The 7918-nt window shown below is 50.5% G+C and overlaps 1 protein-coding gene across 1 annotated transcript in view; it reads left to right on the forward strand.

Moving 5' to 3' along the window:
* SLIT1 (slit guidance ligand 1) overlaps positions 1–7918 on the forward strand; it is a gene marked incomplete at its 3' end in the record, with an annotated part of 136110 nt that overhangs the window by 78539 nt on the left and 49653 nt on the right. The window lies entirely within an intron of this gene.

The following is a 7918-nucleotide window of genomic DNA, read 5'->3' on the forward strand; positions in this document are numbered from 1 at the left end:
AGTACAATGTGACCTTATGCTGATGGCTTAGTGTCAACGTTATGACGACCTTGTTCACCTCCTGCCTCCAAGTTCATCTGTCACCACTAACATGTGTGTATGTGTGTGTGAGTGTGTGTGTGTGTGTGTGTTTCTGGAAGCTTCCCCACACTCCTTTCCATCATTTTGATGATTCCAGTGTGCTGAGCCAGTGTAGTAGAGTGAGTTTCTATGCCTCTATTATCTGGAAGATAGATCTGGGGACAATACCTTTTAAAAAGTAAACCTTAAAGCCTGGAGTGGCAATGCTCACCTTTAATCCCAGCACTCAGGAGGGAGAGCAGGCAGGTCTCTGTCAGTCTGAGGTCATTCTGATTTACATAGTGAGCTTCAGGACAGCCAGGACTACCTAGAGAGACCTGTCACAAAAACCTAAAAAATGATAAACTCTAAGGTGCTGGGGGCATAGCTCAGTTGGTAGAGTGCTCACTTAGCATTCACAGTGCCCTGGGCTGACCCATAGCACAGCATAAAGGAAGCTGGTGGCACAAGCCTGTGATCTTGGCAGTCAGGAGGGTCAGAAGTTCAAGACCAACCTGAACTACATGTACTGTTCCTTAAAAATATTTTAAGCCATTGTTGTAACACATGCCTGTATTTCTGGCATCCAGGAAATTAAAGCTGAGGATCATGGTGTTGGGGCCAGCTTAGGACCAAGAGAGACCGGTCTCAGAACAAGCCAAACCAAACCAAACCAAACACACATAAATAAATAAAATGAAATTAAAACATCACTGTTAGGGCTGTGAGTTTATATCAGTTTCAAAATTCTTGCTTTGTGCGCTTATGGATTGGATCTCCAAACCAAAACAGCAAAGTAAAATGCAGCCTGCATGAGATCCTAGGAACAACCCCAGTAGGAAGGAATGAGCGATTTCCCGAAGCCTTCCTCCCCCCCTCCTCCCACGCACTCTCAAATCCCATAGAGTTATGAGGGGGATGCTTTTGTAAGAAGTTCCAAGAATGAAGGAGGGTGTGTCTATAAAACACATGAGCCATGCGGTGCAGTTCCAGACTCATGATAGATGCCACAGGTAACACAGTTATCATCAGCGGCACTGACAATAGTGAAGACAACCATGACCATGAGCAAGGTCCTCCGTGTGTGGAGCATACCAGACTCCGTCTCACCACCTGCTTGCACTGGCTGCATCTGGATGGACAAGTGGGACAATCTAGCCTCAATGGAAGAGGCTCAGGTCAGAGTTGCACCCCCCTCCAAAGAAACAGTGATGTGTATTGTGACCCACATACGTGTGTCCTGAGACTTAGGGTCACTGCACTTCCTAGAACCCTAGTGCATGTTACAAGATGGAATCTCTGTGGATTTGGGGGAAAGAAAGGGTGCTGATTAAACTGGGTCTGAACTAGGTATGAAAGGTTGAGAGTGGCTGAGATCCGAGGTGTGCAAGCAGAGGATGCTCGGAGGTTCAGGACCAGGGACAGCTCTCTGCCTAGCCTATTGGCGCTCTCCTCCTGGTTACTCTGGGTTTTGGAGGGCAGATAGCAGAATGATTGTGTGCTCCCTGGACATGGCTATCCGTTTCCCTTCTTCAAGGGTCCCAGTTGCAGATTCCACTTTCTGACTGAGATGCTCCTGAAGTTAACGTTCTGTTAGGGAGCAGGGAACAATAGGACAGGGCTCAGTGATGCTCACTGGCCTCCCTGGTAGGCTGTTCCTTCCATGACATCTGTCCTGGCATTGGCTGCCCTGCCACACTGGCCAGAGTCCCAGCTTCTTCCCGAAGAAGCGCAGACTAGCAGCTGCTGCAGCTTGGCCACCTGCCTTGTGCAGAGTCTCCTCCCTCAGCCAAGCGTAGGTTTTCCTTACTGAGTCCTGTTGCTCCTTCCCTTGGCTTTCTCTCTTCAAAAACTACATTAACCCCTACCTCCCCACCCCAATGCTATCAAAAAAAAAAAAAATCTGCTCTCTCTGTCAAAAAATGGTCTGAGTGGAAAAAGAGGCAACAGGAAGGGGTCTGCAGGCTGGGCAGTGTGTGCCTTCCTCACTATTCTAACCCCCACATTGGCTCAGCTCATCTAAGCACCGAGCAGTGTGTGAGGTGGGTGGGTCGACCATCTGCAGAGCGGTTTCTGTGTCCTGGTGCCAGGCTGGGAGTGTGTGCATAATTGCCCCGTAAAAGCATCGCTGTGTCAGAAACAGAACAATCTACCAAATGTCATTTTGCTAAAAGCCAATTTGCCAAAGGCAATTCTTGGATTGGCCGATTTGTCCAAAGATCGATTCATCAAAGTGACTGATTTCTTTAACTCTCTGGGAGTCTCCTGGCTTGTGCTTCTCACAGTATTGAAGGCTGGCTTTGTCGCTCTCTGCCTCAGCTCTTGGTGTTTGGACTGAGGTGAACCTGCCTCCAGCTTACCACTGGGGCTATAGGAAGCCAGGGCAAGCAATCGGGAGTCCCTAGGCACATGACAAGGGGAACAGCTCTTGTTTAATAATAGTAAAATAAAACAAAACACCAAAACCAAAAAGGAATAAACAAAAAATCAAAAAACAAAACTGTGTTAAAGACAATGAATGGTGTTGGTGCCCTGACTGACTGATGTGTGGCTTGACTTTGGAGAGGTGACCTGTACCCTCCAGCCTCCTCTGAGGATACAGAGGAGTGCCTTGCTCTTCCTCATTACAGCCTTCTCTTTGTGGAGTCTGTGGGGTAGGAGGCGTGGGGGGACTCACAGATGAATGGACAGACTCCTAGTTTAGCCTCAGAACCAGCTAATGCTTGGCCTCACTCAGGGGACCCTCTATAACAACCCCAGGGCCTGTGCAGAACAGGTGTCCCCACCCCTTTTGGAGACAGAGTGTTACTATGTAGCCTTGTCCTGGACCTGGCTATATAGATCAGGCTGGCCTCAGATTTGTAGAGCTGTACCTGCCTGTGCTTTCCAAGTGCTGGGATAAAGCGTGTGCCACTATGCCTGTCCTGCGCTCCCTTATTTGATAGTTTACCCTGTCTTCAGCCTTTCCTCTGGTTGCCTCTTACTTTATAATACAACCCAGGGGCCATCTCCATTCCTTCCTGAAACACGGTGGGAAAGGCCACCAAAGGCTCCCAACCTCACTCCCACCCTCCCTTTCCATGGCCTTGGTTTTCTGAGGTCCGTGTACTTCAGTGCCATGTTCCCGTCCTTCGTTGTGACTGGAAGGTCACATCTCTGGAGCCCAGCACAGTGCCCATTCTTCAGGGAGCTATGAAACCTAACTAGGGAGTTTGATTGCAGAAACCCTGGGAAGTGCAATGTCTTCGCCTCATCAACCTGGATCTGTGCTTTCATATGATTGGGACCCAAGCGTGCCACTTTCTGATGGTCCACAGAATTAAAGGATGGAACAGTTATGTGTCCTGAGTGTCCTTCAGTTGAGTGGGACTCCAACCTCAGAGCCACCTTGCCTTGGCCAGTTAGCTTATGAGAGAAGGCTGCTTTGTGGGGGGAGGGGACCTCTTTTAGGGTGTTTCTCTTGTGGAAGTCGATGTTCACAGCTGCCTAGCAAACAACCCAGTGTTGAGTCAGTCTCACAGGATGGTTTATGGTATAACTAGTCAGGCCACTTAGTCCTTTGATTGGTAAGGGTTTTGCAGAATTGATGGTTGGGTGGGGTGGGGTGGGCACATGTGCTTGGGAACTGCATAGGGGAGCTGGTGGCCGCTGGTGGGCAGGGAGGAAGGTTTCTGTTGATGCCAGTTTCTGTGCCCATTGGGCCTTCAGAAAACAGGAGGGAATAAGACTGAAAGCAGCCACTCTGTGCTGGTGATGTCCAGACTACCCCAGAAGCTTGGCGTTTGGAATCTACATGCACAGTTCTATCGGCTGGGGCTCCCTCCCACTGTGGGAACAAGCTCCTTGGTGAGTAGTGAATGTAGACCTTCACCTCTAGACACCCAAAGGTGGGCTTGTGCTAAACAGAGCGGGGCTGTGCTTCCCCGGCCCCTAACCCCAGCTGCATTGGAGAAGAGGCCTGCAGAGCAAATGAAGTAAATGACTACCCCCATCTCTGGGAACCCCTGCTATTCCTGCGTGCAGCCTATGCCTCAGGAGAGAACTCAGTAGCTGTCTTTCTTTCTCCCTCACTAAAGCAGAGGTGCTGGAGCCCTGCTGCTTTGAGGTGATGTCTGGGTACAGAGGCTGCAACTCAGTTTGCTTCAGTACTAGGTGGGGACATCAAAGCGTTTATACTTCTCTGCCAGACGTAGCCCTCCAACTTTAATATGCTCTGGTTCCCTATAGCTCTTGCTAAAGGCAAAAACCTACCTGTCCAGGGACATAAAGGAACTGGCCCAGGTACCAGGGGCGGCTGTGTAGCCATTGCTCTGGATTCCTCGTAGTTCATCCCCTTGATGATGTTATATGTAGGACAGTGGCCACCTGTGGCAGGCTGAGTGAGTGGCACACACCTACAGACACTGGGGACTTCCTGTGGGTCTTGCCTGGAGTCCAGCCCAAACTAGTAGGTGGAGCCCCTGGTGATTCCTAAACCCTAGGCTCCAAACACCTAATAGCAGTGTTGGCTGAGGGCTACCATGCCTCTGCTCTGACCATAATGGCCACTGTGCTTTCTGAAGAAGAAGCTAATCAACCCCCTACACACTCCTGGGATCAAATACTTGCTCAAGGAGCTCGGTGCTGGCATGGCTCCATGCTGTACTCCAGGCCCAGGGCCACGGACCAGCAGTCTGATGACCAGAAAGCCACCGGTAAGGTGTGCTAGAATGCTGTACCATGCTGAGCCTCCCTGCAGCTTGAAGAGCCACCAAATAGAACTTTGCTGTGGGGCAGCAGATTCATGTCAGAGCCCAGAGCCCAGTATGGTCTTGGCTGGTGCCCAACGCCTTGCCCCAACTGGGCCCCACTAATCCCTTCAGAGGCAGTGTGCCTGCTGAGACCAGTTAGAGGTTGGAGCGTAATGGGGATTAGCAGTAAGAACATGGGGTCCTGACCTTGGCTCCCCTGCTTGTCAGAGTGTGGAATATGGCTGTAACAGGCACTTGGGCAGAGACGGGCAGAAGGGCTCCCATACCCAGTGGGGGATGACTGGGGGTAGAAAGCTACCGCCTCAGAGTCCTTGGCCCTAGGAGTGGGATACAGGATAGACTGGGGGAATCTCTCCCTATAGAACCCTTACCCTGCTTCTTAGAAAAGACTTTCTTCTCTGGAGGTTCCCAGGATAGACTCTTACCTCCTTTGGGGGCTGCCCAGATCCCTTTCGAGAAGCAGTGTTCCATCTGGATATGGGAAAGAAAGCACAGAGTCAAAATGACATCACCCACAAGACCAGCTTCTTGTTTGGTATTGCTTTGCCTTTTAGGAGCCATCTGCATGACAGAGCAGAACTGGGGGCTCCAGGAGTTGGGGGACTCCTACCTACCCCATGTCTGCCTCCCTGGAGCTGCATCCTATGTCAACCCCTTGCCCTGGCCAGGGTGTGGAAGAATCCTCATTGGTTCAGTTCAGTTATGGTTACAGAGCCTTTGCAGAGCACCAGACCCAGAATACATTGGGAGCAAGATCGATGTCTGCCGTAGGAGGATTAGAGAGATGGGTGGTAATTAAATATCCATACGCCAACCCAATATGCTTGTATTTCCTATTTTGAATACTGAAGACTGTTTTGGTGCTGAGAAGGAAACTTGTGTGTGTGAGTGTGTGTTCTCGAGCACGCGTGTTGTGTGCACGTGCATGCGTTCACATACACTGGAATCTGTAGAAGAGGGAACAGTTGGGAACTAGGGTAAAGGTCTGTAAACAGGGGTAAGAAAGCTGAAGGGTTTCTAGGTGCACAGATACCCAATACTCAGGTGGCCCAGCCAGCGCCTGCCGAATGCTTCACCAGTGGCATCCACTGTGGGTGTTCCTTGGCTTCCCAGCATTTGCCACCTCCTCCGACCCCCTTATCAGAACCTCCTCCTGACCTTCAGTAAGGCTGTTTTCCTCCCAGCCAGGGATGAGGCTTCTGCTCATATGTTCTCTTCTCTCTCCGGGTGCACATGTGGCTGGAATTCCATATCATCAGGACCAGAACATGCAGGGGGGCCTCTTATCCCTCAGATACATGTCTGGTTGTTCTCATTTTGAGGCTGAGGGCTGGGAAAGGTCCAGGCTGTGCTGAGGGGGTTTCCACACAGGACACATGCAAGCGGAGATGAGCAACTTTAGCTCGGGAGAGAGGGGTTGGCGTGAGGGGTGACAAAAACAAGAGAAATGTCACAGGGCCAGTCAAATGAGGCAAAAAGTGAGCCCACCAGCTGCAGCTGTATAGCAAATACAGGGAAGGCTTCTGGCGCACCCTAGTGGCCACTCTGGAAACAACTGTGAAGTCGTGTAGGGAAAGGAGGGGACAAAAGCCCCATTCCACAAAGCCCTCTTGGGTTCTCTGGTCCTGGCAGAAGCAGTCGAATCTTCCCACCACTTCCTTTGGTGACAGCTTCCTTCATTTATTTTTGAGCCGGCAACACTTGCCGTTCCTGCCCGCCTTCTTCTGGGTTTGCAAACTCTTCCATTTGGTCATTTTAACAGGAGAGATGCTCCCTATTGTGGACTGAATGGCCAGGAATAGTCCAGGCTTCCCAAGAGGAGTTACCTTCCCATCTGTTCCAGCTCAGTGTCCCACTCTGTCTGCTCTGTCCTCTGGGAACTTTAGTCGGGGGGGGCAATGAGCACAAAGCTTGGGCCACCGACCTCTCTTGCCAGTCTCTTAGCAGGCTCTGCCTTGACCTGGTTGTTGCAGGTTGTGCCAGGCCTCCCTGACCCTCATTCCTTGAGGGGTTCCTGGTAAGAGTACTTGCAGAATTGATCGCTGAGACACCCAGGGCTGTGATAAGAAGCATTTAAAACCCATTTATTATAAGGATCCAGTGTTCCTGCTGAGGCTGTGGTGTGTGTGTGTGTGTGTGTGTGTGTGTGTGTGTGTGTGTGTGTTATGAAGACTCCTGGGAGAATTCTTGTTTCAGCTGAGTGCCCAAACAGCTGGACTCCTGACATTCGGATCCATTTAGACTACACACAGTTCGTGTGCACTGCTGATTCCCCTCTGTGGCTCTCAGGAAGCATTGAGCCCCTGCTCAGCCCTGACTGGTATGCCTGTGAGTCACACGCACACGCACATCCAGAGCACCAGCCCTTGTGGGGTTTTTTCTCTGCTGAGCTTTCCTGCCTGCTCTCTTGCTGATCTGTAAATCCCTGCAAGCTACTGTAAAGTCTGCATGGAGCAGGCTTGGGCTGAATTGATTGGCTAATCAATACAGATAACAAACCTTTCTTGCAGGACTGAGGAGAGGATTAAGTGGATAGGATTCTCTCTTAGGCTCTGCCTGGGGGTGAGCTACCTGCTGTGTGGTGCTGAGATGCTTCTGAAAATGCTGCCTCCCTGTGTACTGCCTTTATCTTTTCTGAACAACAGGCTTTCTTACCCCTGCTTCCCTGTGGGTCAAAGGTGGCTAGTGGCTTGACTGAATCTTCTTGCCCACCCCCCAATGCTTCTGTTAACATTGGTTCCTCTCTTCAGGGATGGAAGGGCCCCAAAGAGCCAAGCCCCTCACTGAACATGAGTCTGAAACTATTCACTCTACTGTAATGGAATACCACAAACTGGACGGCTTATCAACAACAGAAATTTATGCCTCATGGTTCTCAGTGTCAAGATTCAAAATTTGGTGTGTGAGGAGGTCCCACTTTCTGATTCACAGAAATGAGACAGCATTGTGTCCTCTTAGAGCAGTGGGGTCAGCAACTGTGCGAGGCATCTTTGTTTTTACAATTTCTCATTGCATTCATTTATTTACTCTGTGTGTATGTGTGCATGCGCATCTCTGTGTGTGGGCCTGTATGTGTGTCTGTGTTTCTTTGTATGTGTGTCAGGGGG

Source organism: Micromys minutus (assembly GCF_963924665.1).
Source record: "Micromys minutus genome assembly, chromosome: 2".
Classification (NCBI taxonomy): domain Eukaryota; kingdom Metazoa; phylum Chordata; class Mammalia; order Rodentia; family Muridae; genus Micromys; species Micromys minutus.